General features: G+C 34.4%; 1 long non-coding RNA gene across 1 annotated transcript in view; it reads right to left on the reverse strand.

The window, feature by feature from the left end:
• LOC107753706 (uncharacterized) overlaps positions 1-9775 on the reverse strand; it is a 22977-nt gene extending 13202 nt beyond the window's left edge. Inside the window, exons 1-3 of the long non-coding RNA XR_001641488.1 lie at positions 9704-9775; positions 8662-8774; positions 1631-1755 (exon numbers count right to left, since the gene is read on the reverse strand). This is a non-coding gene — a long non-coding RNA (uncharacterized LOC107753706). The remainder of the gene's footprint in view (positions 1-1630; positions 1756-8661; positions 8775-9703) is intronic.
• Between the last annotated feature and the right edge of the window lie 7041 nt (positions 9776-16816).

A 16816-nucleotide genomic window follows, 5' to 3' on the forward strand; every position in this document is an offset into this window, starting at 1 on the left:
CCCAAAAAAAACAAAATATGCCCAATACAAACACGTCAATTTAGCAAAAACTCCTATATATATATATCGCAAAAAAGATTTTACGCTCGAATGAGGTGGTATTTCAGGCATTTCAAAAAAGGAATTTTTCACAAAATTGCAATGGCAACCCCCAAGAAACACCTTATAAGTAGCTGCTCTCAAGTATAAGGGGCTTTTCTTGCCATGAATGTTTGGAGAATTTACACTGCACATGTCTGCGGCGCATTGATCACGGCCACTCTAGTCAATGCTTGTGTTTATACCAGTCACGTCGCGGCACGCTTCAGAAGTGTCCCAGAAGCGGCTCTCCATGCTGCTTCGCTAAAGATACATGCCTACGTCTCCTTCGATTAAAAATAATGGCTAGTGCAGTGGCTGCGATATACGTAAACCTACCAACATCCATCGCCATGACTTATTGCGAGAGGAAAATAATTATATATTAGTCGCATAATATCGGTAAATGGAAACGCATTAGTTTTTTATCGACATTTATTAAAAATCGCAAAAGTTTTGTGCAAATCTGTGATGGAAACGCAGCTAATGAATGAGCCAACTCAAAAGAGTAATTAATTCATGAATCGAATACCACTAGATCTGATTCTAAACTGAATTGCAAACTGATTCAGAAGACCTTGCTAATTAGCTTGACCAATTCATTAAACTCTAAATAGTCATTCATTCACAATTAAAGAATCACTTGTTCAGATTCTAAACAGACAATACAAAATATCAAACACTTGATTGCTGAAATACCAAAAGGGAAAATGTAACGTCTTCTGCCATACAAATAAATAAAATAGATTAACTACTAAAATACTACATGATTTAAGAAACTAGCAATACTACATTCTCACTACTGAGAAATGTAGTTAAATGAACAGTTTCGGCATTTGTACCAATGCTACAAACACTGTATGCATCTTAAACCCAGAAGTAGAGCTACCGAGCAACATTCTTGCATTCATCCGTGCAGTCTTTTCCCAAAGGATGAATCAAAGGAAGTTGAGCTCTGGAATCAAAGTTGTTTAATCAGCTGGTTGCTTCGCTGGCTCATTATCAGTGAACACCTGCCTTTCATGCCATTTATCAACTGCCTGTCAATATATAGATTAGAGTATCCATTTCACTGTCAAAACTGACTATTCATCACAGCTGTACACTGTTCGGTTGTAAAGTTCTCTTCGACCTCTGTACATAAACACACAATCTTCTGACTGCAAAAAAGTGAATATAAACAGACAATGACGCTAAACAGAATGAGAACTGTGATAAATCAGATATTGTGAAATATCAATTTTGCACATGGCTGCACATGAGCACACTTACATATTTTCCCAATGCTCCTTGTCTTATTCCCTAGCCATTAGTTTAATTCATGACATTGTAGAGGGAGGAGGTTTACTATTGGGTTCATAAACAGACAGTGAATCCAATTTTACAAACTCAAACATGTCATGTGATATTTCAAGTAGTTTCAGCGCTGGACGATATTGTTGGCTGTTTACTTCAATACTGAACACGAGAGATTAGTTGGACAGTCTTATATAGTATCTACGGTCCCAACATTTGTTATAGAGCTCTCATTACAACAGGCAGAATGAAGTACCTTGTTCTTAATTAGAGTCTTGAAATCCCAAATTGTCTTGCTATTCTTCTTTTGTTCCAGAGTTCTATTGATTCATTCTTCCTTCAGCACCAGGACGCTCAGAAATGCATATTAAGCAAGCTTTCCTGAAAAAATTGATACAAGAAAATGTTAAACCGAAGACAAATGTGGTTGGAGTCGGTTCATCTATCACTTTCCCACTCAGATCTCATTGTTTTAACCTGGTGGAATCCCACTTCGCCCTTCAGTGAGCCCCACAAATCATCCTGGGACATGGAAATGGGGGACAGAACAAAATGGGCATCAAAGTTCGTAGACTTTAGGAAAGAAAAAGAACAAAGAGAAGAGAAACAAGAGCAGTGAAAATCTTCTGGCACAGTCATCATATCCCACTAGTGCAGATCACAGAAAGAGCTTTTCACACACTCTTAACCCTTGAATAATGGTATTTTAAACCCCCTTTTTAACCCTAGGCTAATCAATATTTCACACATTTGACATTTTGAAATTGTGGATCTAGAATGCTGGGGTTGTTTAGCAACATAGAGTATAAACATTGCTTCAATGGGAGTCTAGGTTAGATACCTGTATCATTATCATGGAGCAAAGATCAATGTTAATTGGACAACAGCCTGTAAAAATGTCATTTTGAGTTCTGGTTGGATGATTTTCATTGAATGTTAGGCTTTTAATCTATTTTTGTCCTGATGATTGGGTGATTGAGCTCTTAAATGGATGACTCTTTGCAACAAACAGCAAATGTATTAGAGTTTTGTCAATTATTTAAGAAGCTAGTTTACCCCCACTCCCCCCCCAAAAAAAATCTGTAATTTACTTACCCTCAAGTCACTCCGAACCTGAATGACTTTCTTTGATTTCATGCTGACAGAATTTCTATTTAACTATTCCTTAACTATTCCTGGTCTATTTAACTATTCCCAGAACTGTTCCTTTAATAATTTCACTGTTTAGTGAAGCTCTTTGGAAAACACTGCAGACACTAAAATAAAAAATAGATCTGAGCACACATTTTGACATTGATAAGTGACATCTGTGCTTTCCCACTCTAGAGAAGTCCCAGTCGCCACTGAAGACAACCAATCAAAAACTGCCTCAGTGCTCGCCTCATTAAATATTCATGGGCTTTGCACAGCCTGAAATACTTTTAGAGTTAAAACTGATAAAGTGGTAACGAGACTGATAAACTGTTATTTTCCTGTATATTTTCCTATTAACTTAATGGATAGGCTATTTCTTAATGGAGATTTTGAAATGTCAAAAGTAAGATTTGTACAAAAGATATTTTCAAGAACATTGGGGTCACCTTTACTTTCACTGACATTTTTCAAAATATTTTGTGTTTCAAAAAAGAAATACATGTTTGAAATCACATAAGGGTGAGTAAATTATGACAGAAATTTCACTTTTTGATAGACTATAAAACAAACTGAATTTTCATAGTAACACTTCCACACATGGACAGTTATTAAAACCTACTGCATGGTCGTACACATCGCTATATTTGTCAAATCAAATGTTATTAACCTCATAAATATGCAATTGAAAATATTAACACAGGGTTTACCAATGTACAATGTGAAATCTTGAAACCTAACTGAAACACAAGATTGTGTTTATACAATTTCAAGTGTGAAAGGCCCAATAGTGAGTTGCAGATGGGGTGCATTTGCATCTTGAGGCTAAATAAGTGTTTTTTTTTTCACTTCCTTGTCTACTCAGTTCCTGTTTCTAAAGCCTGTCAAATCATATCAGCCTTCTCAGCCTCACCAGTCCACGCATCTGTTTACTGGTATATAATAAGCACATAATCAAACGCCGCAGTTAAGCGAGGGCTGAGTGCTGTCACAGCACATTGAGGGTGCATTTATTCGACGCTCTCGATGTTGGCAGTTGCTTTGAGAAGGGCAACATTAGAAGCAAGTGCTAATAAGCATTTGACATCAAGGTTACAGATATGCACCCTGTCGAGCAACAGCGGGCCTGTCTCACACTCTCTGGGGACTTAGTGTGACACTATTTTGTACTTTACAACATGCACAAACAAATTCAAATGTAATAAATACAGAAATGAGAGATGGGAATATATAACAAAACACTTTAATGTGCTGAACAAGGCAATTATGAAAGCATGAGATGCATGTGGATTCTGTAACATTCCTTTTGATTAGTCATTTCAAGGTTGAAGACATCCCTCTGTTGTTTTGAAACACTTATGTAAATGCTAAATTGTAAGCAGACACATTTTTATCACATATTTACTAGACATTCAGGATGTCAAAAGAGGTTGCATGATGCGTGAACAAATCACAGGAAAGTGATCCCTGGAGAGTTAAACCTGAGAATAATGATGCATTTATTTAAACAAAAGCTACACATATATATTCAGCCACTGGCATCTCTAGCACTGTTTTCCTCTGATTCACGTCTTATCTCAATGACAGGCAGCAGTTTGTTCCTTTTCAGAGACATAAATCCTCTTCTGCTGCTGTTAGGCAGGGCATCCCCCAGGGATCTATCCGGTGCCCTCTACTCATTTTAATCTACATGCCTCCCTTTGGACAAATAATACAACATTATTGGTCCATTTCTATTATTGTGTCAAAGACACACAAATCTATATTATTTCCCATTAGCACAGCCTTCCACTCCCTCATTAAGTACCTTCATCTGTAATTTAAAGCGGATTCTAACTGGACATTCACAACCTCAACAAAAGATAAAACTGAAATCTCATTAATCAGTCACAAAGCTCTTATCCTTAGCCATCCTGATATTTATATAGATACTGATGTGCAAAACAAGCCTATTAAAACTGTACTTTGTATTAATTTTCACACTGAAGTATCAGAGAGAAATAAAATTAAATAAAACTAGATATCCAATGATGTATTCAAGTCACAAATACTGTCCTTGATATCTTTATTCAAGAGCTCTTTTCCTTTTTTAAGTATTGATGCAATAAATTGCATTTATTAATAAATTCTAATTTAATTGTACCCACAACATACTTAAAAATGTATATGCCAAAAGTATTGTAAGTTGTTGTGCAGAAAACTGCCTGCCAAGTGCATAAACAAATTAATTAGATTAATTTATCAGCATATAATGTATATGATCTACACATTTTATATACACTACAATCTACACATTTTATATACAATACAATTCAAAACACTGAGGTCAGTAAGACTTTTTATTACTATTTGTATTCAGCAAGAATGCATTAAATATATCAAGTGGCAGCATTTCCATTTCAAATAAAAGCTGTTCTTCTGAACTTTCTATTTATCATACAATTTTGAAAAATCATATAAAGCAGCACAACTGTTTTCAACATTGATAATAAGAAATGTTTCTTGAGCAGCAAATCAGAATAATAGAATGATTTTTGAAGGATCATGTGGTAATGAAGACTGAAGTAATGATGATGAAAATTAATCTTTTATTTCAAAATATGTTCAAATAGAAAAATTGATAAAAATTAATATTAATATGCACATATTAATATAATTTCATTTACTCCGTTTTTGTTGCAGAGTTTATGCATATGGATGTATGAAGATAAAACGTGCCATTCTTGTATAGGGAACGTGCCATCATTATGGAATATTCACAAGCTCCTTTCAAAACTGACTCTGAGAATGAAGAAAAAAGAGCAAATTGTGAAAGGCTTGTGGGTTTCTTTTTGCTGACCAAAGCAGAACTTTGACTTTTACAAATGCAGTTTCATGGCACTCTTTTCGCTTCATGCCAGCTTAATATTAACACCCTCAGGGCTGGCCAAACAGCAATTATCGAGCTTGTGTTACTGTGTGTATGCTGTGCATGTAAACATGAGTGTCAGTCCACCCAGAAAGGACAAACTCTTTGAGGACATCCCACTGTTCAGACAATATATAGCAACATCACCAACAAAAGCGGTAATCCACTGTCACACAGAAAGGAGCACATAGTCCATAGTCCTTTTGATTGGACAAGCAAGCCCCATTCAAAGAGTGGGAAATGAGAAGGAGAGGCTTTGCTGCTTTACTGAAAATGGCCCAGAGCATCCAAGAAAAAAAAAATGCTTGGGAAGATTTCTATTTTGGCATACAATGAGCAAGGCTGCAGGATAAATTATCACCATACTATCCATTTGCACACAAAAGGTGGCAACTCTAGAGAATTACGATGCCTTAGAAACTCTGGAATCATAAAGGGTTTTGTGTCTGAAGGACTTCTAAAATTCAAAGGCAGCCCATGAAACACTTATGGGTTCACAGAAAAAGTCACACATATTATGTCTTGTGGCTGTATTAATGAAAATGAGTATTTTAACGCTTACAGATTGGCCCCATTCACTTCCATTGTAAGTGCCTCACTGTAACCCATTTTTTTAAAGAAAAGAAAGAACAAGTTTGATCTTAACTTGTATTGAACCTGGAATATCCATTTAATCAATAGCCGATAGAGAAATACAAGCTTTAAGGGTTTACATTAGCCCTATAACCAATTCACAAATATCTTCATATTCACTTTCTTTTTTTCCTTCCAGAACTTTTAGGCAAATATGTTGCGCTATTGATCATTCTGTAGCAGACGTATCCAAATGGAGAGAGAGATATATTTGTCACTTCTTTGTAAACTGCTGGCTTACACACCGAGGTTGTTCAGGTCGTCTATTTTGGCTTTCCGCAAATGTATAAATTATTAGGTTGCAGGAGGCACATTTATTATGTGTGTTTTGTTGCCTGGAGGCTAATAGCTGCTTTTCAGGTGTAGTAGGGCACTGATGAATGCTAGCTAATTGCTAATGTTGGCTGAGGGTTTAGACACCATTTATCACGTCTTTAAGGGATCTGCACGTGGGAATATTAACAGCCGCATTGCCGTGACTTAAGTCTCTAAAAAAGTCTTTAAGTGCATTAAAGCAGTGCTTTAGTTTGACATTAGATAATGAAATGAGAGAGAGTCCAATTAGTTCTAACAGCTTAAGAGTGGTTGAATGTAATGTGATGCCAAAATGCCAGACTTTAAATGCTCCAATGCACACTAATGCACTCTCTTAGGGTCAAATTTACCCACCAGGAAAGATTGGAGAGGGTGTCATTTTACCTCTCTAGATTGGCTGACACTTTAAATTACAGACTTTTGTAGATAAATCAAATCACAATAGCACTTTAGAGCACAGCAGTTAGCAGTTTGCAGGGGCAAAAAGTGATTGTCAAAATCAAAGTATTTAATTCAAATCAGTTTACTCAATAAATTATACCCAGGTGTGTCATTAACCAATATCTTTTTTGGCTCACTTCATGCCTTAGATGAGAATAAAATATGACTTTAATACAAATCTTAATATAACTTTACATAAAACACTTAAAGAAACACTGTGTATAAACAACTTTAAATCCGTAATTGTTTATGAAATTGTTTATTAAATTAAATGTAATTTTTTAAATAAAAAAATATTATTTCTAAGAAATTGCAAGTAATACATTGAATTGAATATGAAATTAAGTAGAAAAACTGAAATAGTATTTTCTTGTAAAACATACTCCAATAATCTTTATTTACAGCTTTGAAAATCATTTTTCACAGTATATATATAATATTATTAAACATTTTTTGAATTATACATTACCATTCAAAAGTTTGGGGTTGACACAATTTCTAAAATGTTTTTGAAAGAAGTCTCTTATGCTCGTCACCAATGCTGCATTTATTTGATCAAAAATAAATAAAACATAGTAATATTAATAAGAAATGTTTCTTGAGCAGCAAATCAGAATAATAGAATGATTTTTGAAGGATCATGTGGTAATGAAGACTGAAGTAATGATGATGAAAATTAATCTTTTATTTCAAAATATGTTCAAATAGAAAACAGTTTACAATATTACTGTTTTAAACTTTTTTTGATCAAATAAATGTGGCCTAGGTGAGTAAAAGAAACTACTTTCAAAAATATTAAACAATCTTACCAACCCAACTTAATCACACAGATTTTAATATAAATAATATTACAATTATATTAATATAACTATCCAATAATCTTTATTTACAGCTTTGAAAATCATTTTTCACAGTATATATATAATATTATTAAACATTTTTTGAATTATACATTACCATTCAAAAGTTTGGGGTTGACACAATTTCTAAAATGTTTTTGAAAGAAGTCTCTTATGCTCGTCACCAATGCTGCATTTATTTGATCAAAAATAAATAAAACATAGTAATATTGTGAAATATTATTACAATTTAAAATAGCTGTTTTCTATTTGAATATATTGTAAAATGTATTTTATTCCTGTGATGCAAAGCTGAATTTTCAGTATCGTTACTCCAGTCTTCAGTGTCACATGATCCTTCAGAAATCATTCTAATATGCTGATTTGCTGCTCAAGAAACATTTCTGATTATTAATGTTGAAAATAGTTGTTGCTTAATATTTTTGTGGAAACAGTGATAAATTTTTTTTCAGGATACTTTAGTGAATAGAAAGTTCAAAAGAACAGCAATTATTTGAAAAAGAAAACTTTTGCAACATTACAAATAGTAAACAGAACAAAAACAGTTTTTACTGTTACTTCTGGTCATTTTAATGCATTTTAATGCATCCTGGCTGAATGAAATTATAAATTTTTAAGTTAAACTAAATAAAAATAACAAAAAAATACCTTACTGACCCCGAACTTTTGGACAGTAGCATATAAAAAAAGAGCTAAAAATAAAAAAATAAAAAAATAAATCTGAGGGGGGCACCGTTTGTTTGAATGAGCATGACGCTTTGATTAGACCTGTTATGAAGTATGACCCAGAAGCCTTTTTAATATCATGCTACTATCTTGCCTCTCAGAGGGGTTGCTGGCCCCCAGCCCCTCTCAGAGCTGAAATCAGCACTCCGCCGCACACGGGGCACTGACCCACCAGCCGGGATTTTAAACGAATCGGAGGATAGGACATAGGAGCAGCACCTGCCCAGATGGCAGGGTGCACAGGTCCTGAGCAGAGATACAGCAAGGGCTTACCTGCGCGTTCAACCTGGATGGACGCCACAGACAGACCCCTGGGACAAAAGAGAGGAAAGGAACGCTGAGATCCAGTCTGTTGGCCGTGACTTCCATACCTCGAGTGTTCATGCCTGGTGGGAAAGGGTTAGGGATGACATTTGCCTCACAGACCTTTGGATTAGACAAGGCTAGTTCACTACGGTGCACATTTGAAAAATTATTTCAGTTATCCCTATGAGTGTACTAAATTTATAACTCAGTTTTTCCATTTAGAACTGATATGTAATTGCTATGTATAATAAAAGAATAATGCTTATTACCACAAAATTAATTTCCACGTGCCCCTCCATTTAGTTATAAATAGCAAAATTGAAAAAAGAGTTGCTATGAAGCAGTGAACAAGAACCAATGTGTAAAAATTTAAATTTGCATTTACATTTTTAGCCCACAATACTGAATTTTTTACAATAACAGTAACAATACTACTAATTACTCATTACTAATTACAACTAATCTACTGCTTACTACTAATCATTATTATTTTTGATATTCTTGTTTATTATTATTATTATTGTCATTATTATTAATGGTAATGGATTATTATTATTATTATTGATAATAATGTTAAAGTTAACTACTAAAAGTAATAATGCTAATAATAAATAATGCTAATAATTAACCTTAGATGAGAAAAATGACTTTAATACAAATCTTAAGATAACTTTACATAAAACCCTTGCTTACACTTAAAAAAAACCACTCTGTGTATAAACAATTTTAAATCCATAATAGTTTATGAAATTGTTTATGAAATTAAATGTAATTTTTAATTTTAATAAAATTAACGTTACTATAAAACTTGCTAACTTTCATATATTTAACAACAATAGTAATAATAATTTCTATGGATATTATTGATTATTATTATTATTAATGTTACTGGTATTAATAACAATTATATTATTATTATTATTGCAATACTTTAGCCACAGTAAATAAACAATGTGCTACATTACTACATTGACATGATTTTAGTGTGAAAAATAAATCACTTACTGACCTTTTCTGTGCGAAGTTATGTCCAAATTGACTTTCTTGCCATGGCAATGAAACACTGAGAACCCTAAAACCACTGGAAAAAAGACAGAGAAAGTTTCAAACAGCTTTACAACTCAAATAATACAAAAGTTTTAACTATAATTTAACTATAATATTAAAAATGATGTGCTTTGACAACATAATAAGCTTCACATTAATGCTTGCAAATCATCCAAATAATTGGCCCAATTCACTTCCACTGTAAGTGGACCATAACTACAGTTTCTATTGTTTTTAAAGAAATCGGCTTGTATTGAACTCGGTAAGTTTGCAACATGAATGAACACTGTGGAATGTGAAAATGTGCTTCTTTAAGAAGATATTTATATTTGATCTCTCCAAAATTGCTTTTATTGGTGTGACCTAGCCAGGGAGATTTAAACCATTAAATAACATTTTACAAATTAGAGACATATTAGACATCCTAAACAATATTTTTAGATTGCACAATTTTACAGTGATATAAAACTGTAGAAACATTCAGAAAGCATTCTGCATTTCATTTCTCATAATAACTGTCTTCTTGCAAAAAAGATGCAAACCATACCCTGAAATACGAATTATAAATGCAATTGTGTCCCATATGGCTTGAAAAATGGATGCCTCTGCGCTTATGAGGAACTCGGACTCTTTAAAAGCACTCAATGTAGGTCCCTCACAGCAGCGACTGCTCTCTCTGTCCTTCACATTTCACTGGTCAGTGCACAGTAATCAACACACATTACCCACACAGAGCCCAAGCTTAATTACCAATCACAAACAGACCCATAAACACTCCAGCTCTTCCATATTCTGCCTGCCACTTACCTTTCTCCCCATTATTTAAATTCAAGATTATGAATGACTGACACATGAGTATGTAAATGTGTTTTGTTTTTGAGATTATGTGCATTGGTTGATATGCTGATGAGGAACGGTAACTGCCTCTCGAGAGTGAGTGACATTCCCCAGCACAGTATGAGACCATCTCCTGGATTCTTCTCATCAGGCATCCTGCGGAGAATAGTTTACTTCTTAACAACAAAAGGAAAATTGTTTACGGCATTCGCCCGACGGTAGAGGTTTGACTTTGCCGTACCGCGCCTGATTGGTGCCAGGCTTTGGAAGAGTTGCCTAATATATGAAATACTCTTCAAGGAAGTTTACCCCAAAAATGAAAATTCTGTTACCATTTAATCACCCTCAGGCTTTTCATGGTTCCATGTTTCACTTTACTATAAATAATAATAATAATAATAATAATAATAATAATGATAAAGTAAATATTAAAGATATCCAGTTTTAGGGTAATGTTTATTATTATTATTAACAACAACAACAGCAGCAATAATATTATCATCATCAACAACAATAATAATAATAAGCATATTACAGTAAATATTACAGTTAGCAGTTAGCAAGTTTTATGGTTATGATTAATTATTATGATGCTGAAAATGATTATTTGTTAATAATAATAATAATAAAGTAAATATTTAATAATTTAATGTTACCATGTTTTATAGTAAGATTTATTGTTATTATTTATATTATTATTAACAGTAACAGCAATAATATTATCATCAACAATAATAAGATTAAAGTAAATATTACAGCTAGCAAGTTTTATGTTTACAGTTAATTATGATGCTCATAATTATTATTCTTAATAATAATAATAATAATAAAGCAAATATTAAAGGTACCAAGTTTTATGGTAAGGTTTTTAATTATTATTATTATTATTATTAATAATAATAACAATAATAACAGCAATGATATTATCATTAACAACAATAGTATTTACTATACTAGTAACAATAATTATTCTTATTATTGTTAATAACAACAACAACAACAACAACAACAATAATAATAATAGCAAGTTTGGAACAACGTGAAGGTGTGCAAGTGATCTTTCATTTTTTTCTTTAAGATATTATTGAAACGCATCTTCTTTTGGGAACATTTTGGGAAGAAATCGTTACGTAAAACCCCCAAATGTGCCTCATTTCGTTTTGCACACCCAGCCATCCATGAAACCATCCATTCATCCATACTCGCATATATCCATCAAACCATCCGTTCATTCAGAGCAACCTTTCTCTAAAAGCATTTCCTATTTGAACAAAAATGATCACAGCAGGGGCAGTGGAGCAGGAAATCAGGTGAGGGGAAACAGGAAGTTGCAGGTGGGACACGGGCCCTGTGGAGCCCCATCTAAGCAGGAAGTGATATTGAGTAAGAGCAGATGGATCTGACATGATTACAGCTTGTAGTTGGAGAAGCCATCTGTTCTGGTGACTGTTTATAGCCGTGAACTAAGACTGTGAAGCAATATCCAACAGGCACAGAAGAGGGAGGAAGAACACTGTTGCAGGAGAAGTTTTCAATAATGGCCTTGGGAGATCTCGAAATAACAAATGCAAGATGTTCATGTCGGTTCCTGCAGCCTTGTGTGTTCACTGGTGGGGCTTTTTTTCGGAAAAATCCAGAAGTGAAATTACCATACAGACCAATTAATGTTTCTCATTGCATATCCCTGTGAAAGTTTCACACTCAGGTCGAGTTTTAACATATTTAATGGTGCACACATTCATGTCCTTTGAAACCTGAATGACTGAGGAACACAAAACGAGTGATTTATATCATAATGTGAGAGCTGCTTCTTTCCATACATACAATGAAAGTGAATGGTGACCATGACTGTCAAGTAAGAGTTTTGTGATATTTGGGGCATTTTTGGGTTGTTTTGCAGTGAAAACCCACCTATAATTATGATGTACTTTTACAATTACCTGTAAATCGTCTTGTGTGTAATTACTGAAATTGTGGTTCTGGTCCCTCATGCACAAGACAATGGTGACACCAGCATAGAAATACTAATAATTCTGCTTTGCTGAAAATATAGAATTGTGACAATAGCTTGAACATTATCACTGAATCAGTATGTATAACATTACAATTTAAATGTTATAAATTTTCATGTTTTTACAATTTAACAAACATTTGTTTAACAATTATATCATCTATTGTTGTAATATTGTTTTTGGTTTTTCAATTTATGATATTATAACCGATTGCATTCACTAGAAATATTTTAAAAGTGCATATCCAATGAAAAAAAAGGTATTTTTTATTATTATATTATGCATTTTAAATCTTTCTACTGGTGAAATCAGGCATTATGGAGACTAGCAAATATTCATCTTATACATTATATTCAGTATAACATAGTAGTTTAATATTATTATTAAACCTCTATACATTTTCTTTTTGTCCCACACAATTAACATAAATATAAACATAAATTCTGCAGAATCACAAAATCCTGGAGTGAATGACTATCTTAGCGAATGTTGACTTAAATTATGTTTCAGAAGAATTGTAATATCATACACGAGTAATATGAAGCACTATTACACTTTTATGGTGCTTTTGACATTTGGAGCTTGACCAGAACCAGTCCCCATCTACTTTCAGCAAGCATCTGAAAAAATTGTCTCATGATATCCACAAAAAATATTAAGCAGCGCAACTGCTATCAACATTGATAATAAGAAATGTTTCATGAGAAGCAAATCAGCATATTAGAATGATTTCTGTAGGATCATATGACACTGAAGACTGGAGTAATGATGCTGAAAATTCAGCTTTGCATCATAGGAATAAATTACATTTTATAACATATTCAAATAGAAAACAGTTTTAAATTGTAGTATAATTTCACAATATTAGAGTTTTTATAGTATTTTTGATTGAATAAAAGTACTGTCGATGAGCAAACGAGACATTCAAAAATCTTTCCGTCCCAAAATTTTTGAATAATAGTGTATCTTTTAAAATACTTTTCCCCATTCACTTTCATTATTTGGAAGAGAGCAGCTCGGACATTCTGCTAAACATCTCTTTTTGTGTTCCACTGAAGAATGAAAAACATACAGGATTGGAATGACATGAGTATGAGTAAACCATTATGAAATTCTCATCTTGTGGGGCTGAACTATCCCTTTATGTTTTAGTAAACAGCATCTGCTGGCTCAGGGAAGCCACTGTTTCTCACTCATTTGGACTGATCTCAGTCTGTCAAAGCTAATAGAGCTCAGTGGCGTCTGGTAATGAAAGCACAGGTGCCTTTGACTGTCCACCAGCATCCCGAGACATTTGCTCAGAGAAAAGAAAGAGAGCGCGAGTGAAAGTGGTGCAGTACGCTTCTAATTCCCTCAACTGCGCGCCTCCACATTAGTCATTCTTGTCTTGGCGCCTCAATTAGTGGCATGTATGTTAGATGTTCTCACTTTCAGCCCTCTGCCTATGCTTAATTGCCCACCTAGGTCACTGTTCAGAAATTAGTTATCGTTCGGCTATGGTGTCAGGCCAGGGGTGTGAATGGCTTCTGAGACTTAATGAAAGGTAATGATAAGATAAATTATCTCCTAAATATTCATCTGGGTTTTGTATTGATGTGTGGAATGTGTAAAACGGAGGAACCCGCAAAGCGGCTCCATTAAATTACCAAAGCTGCTAACTAGCACTTTCTAATATACAGTACATTCACTGTATGGAAAACAGCGGCGTTAAAGGGGTCATATGATGCGATTTCATTTTTTCCTTTCTCTTTAGAGTGTTACAAGCTCTTGGTGCATAAAGAAGATCTGTAAAGTTGCAAAGACTAAAGTCTCAAATCCAAAGAGATATTCTTTATAAAAGTTAAGAGTTAGCCACACCTACCTAAAACGGCTCGTTCGAACACGCCCCCACATACCTACCTCACTATGTGGGAAGATTTGCATAAAGCCGCCCAAATGTTCACGCAAAGAAAGAAAGCGTAACTTTTATTCTCGCTGTAGTATTGTTGCCGCTGCCGCCATGTCCTGAAGACGCTGTGTGCTTCATTGTGAAAGCGAAACTACTTTGTTTGGTCTTCCAAAAGAGGACGATATCCGCTTCGCCATGCCTAGAGCTGATCTGTGCTGGTCGCTGAGGAAATACATCAACTTAGTGCTGTGGATCCCCGGATCGGCTTTCACCGTTTTCACCGCTCCTTCGCCGGGACCGCCATTCTCGACCCCGCCGCCTCAGCTCACTCTTGCCCGGCTTCAGCTCAGGCTAAGCCAGGGCTTTCGCTCACGCTAGGCCGCTGTGTGCTTCGTTGTGAAAGCGAAACTACTTTGTTTGATCTTCCAAAAGAGGACGATATCCGCTTCGTCATGCCTAGAGCTGATCTGTGCTGGTCGCTGAGGGAATACATCAACTTAGTGCTGTGGATCGCCGGCACATTTTATGGAGGACTGTTTACTGATCCTGGGAGAGTAACGTTAGACTAAAATGCCAGCAGTTCTGACTCACGTAAGTACGTTTTCATTTAAAGGATTTGCCACTGATGATTCAAACGCGAGTTTTGGGCAGTGTGGAGTAGCACTTGTTGTTTGTCATTTCTCTGATCACAAATGCAGACAGGGTTTTATGTTTACGCGGCACGATGCAATGCAACGCAACGCGTAAAAAGACAGTATAAGTCATTATAATCAGTAATTATGTCCCCACTGGATGCAACAAATGCCTCGTTTATAATGGGTTTTAATGTTTTTGAATCATCGCTCCGGCCGGGACACGGCATCAACACAGTATGGTGAGGGGCGTAACATTTCCGTCTCACGCTTGAGGCTAAAATGCCGGCAGTTCTGACTCACGTAAGTACGTTTTCATTTAAAGGATTTGCCACTGATGATTCAAACGCGAGTTTTGGGCAGTGTGGATTAACGTTAGCACTTGTTGTTTGTCATTTCTCTGATCACAAATGCAGACAGGGTTTTATGTTTACGCGGCGCAATGCAACGCAACGCGTAAAAAGACAGTATAAGTCATTATAATCAGTAATTATGTCCCCACTGGATGCAACAAATGCCTCGTTTGTAATGGGTTTTAATGTTTATGTCTCGTCGCTCCGGCCGGACACGGCATCAACACAGTATGGTGAGGGGCGTAACATTTCCGTCTCACGCTTGAGGTATTCGGCCAATCACAACGCACTGAATAGCTGGCCAATCACAGCACACCTCGCTTTTTCAGACCGATGAGCTTTGTAAAAATCGACGCGTTTCAGAAAGGCGGGGCATAGAGGAGAAACAATAATGTACAGTATGTGGAAAATAATGTGTTTTTTTTAACTTTAAACCGCATAAACACATTTCATTACACCAAATACACAAAATAATGTTCTTTTTAGCAGCATCATATGACCCCTTTAACATTCTGCTAAACATCACAATTTGTGTTCTGTGTCAATGATATGATGCTCATCTTCATTTATTCAAAAATAAATGCAATTCATACATGCAATGCCTTGAATACGCCTCTTATATGATATTTTTAATTTTTATATTTGTTGAAAAATATACTGTCAGGGTGACACATCTGTCCTGATAACATAATTAAGGAAGGGAAAAACTTACTAAAAGATGGAAATTAAAGCATGTTAAGTAGTCTGGCATAAGTGTTTATTATTATTTCTTAGAAAAAAAATTTTCATTTATAATTTATTATACTATAAATTATTATTATTATAAATAATAATAATACTAATAATGAATTATTATTATTATGAATTAAAAATAATTTATTTATTATTTAATTTATAATTTACATACAAAACCAAATTCACCATATATGAATATTTAAAAAAATATTTTGCCAGCCAAAGTCATGTACAAAATCATGTGGTGCAACCAACATGCAGAGAAAAATTTAATAATTAAATAAATAAATAATATCATACTTTCATAACTGCATATCAAAGTGTATCAAATTGAAAAACAATTCAAATATGTGCATTTACACATTTTCAATGTGTAAGGAAAATAATACTTATACTTAATACTTTTTACTTGGTTACACCGCATGACATAAAAAAAAAAAAAGTTACATTAAATTAAAACTTTTCAAGAAAACATTAAAAGTTTTCCCAAAACCAGCATGAATAAGAACAACTGTTTTAAACTAGATTTTTCTTTTTCTTTACTGTGGACACTCCTATTTGTCATTGACTCTTCTACAATAGAACGAAAGTCATATGGGCTGAATAAATGATGACAGA

The sequence above is a fragment of the Sinocyclocheilus rhinocerous genome, unplaced genomic scaffold, assembly GCF_001515625.1.
Source record: "Sinocyclocheilus rhinocerous isolate Xijiao unplaced genomic scaffold, SAMN03320098_v1.1 scaffold200, whole genome shotgun sequence".
Lineage (NCBI taxonomy): Eukaryota > Metazoa > Chordata > Actinopteri > Cypriniformes > Cyprinidae > Sinocyclocheilus > Sinocyclocheilus rhinocerous.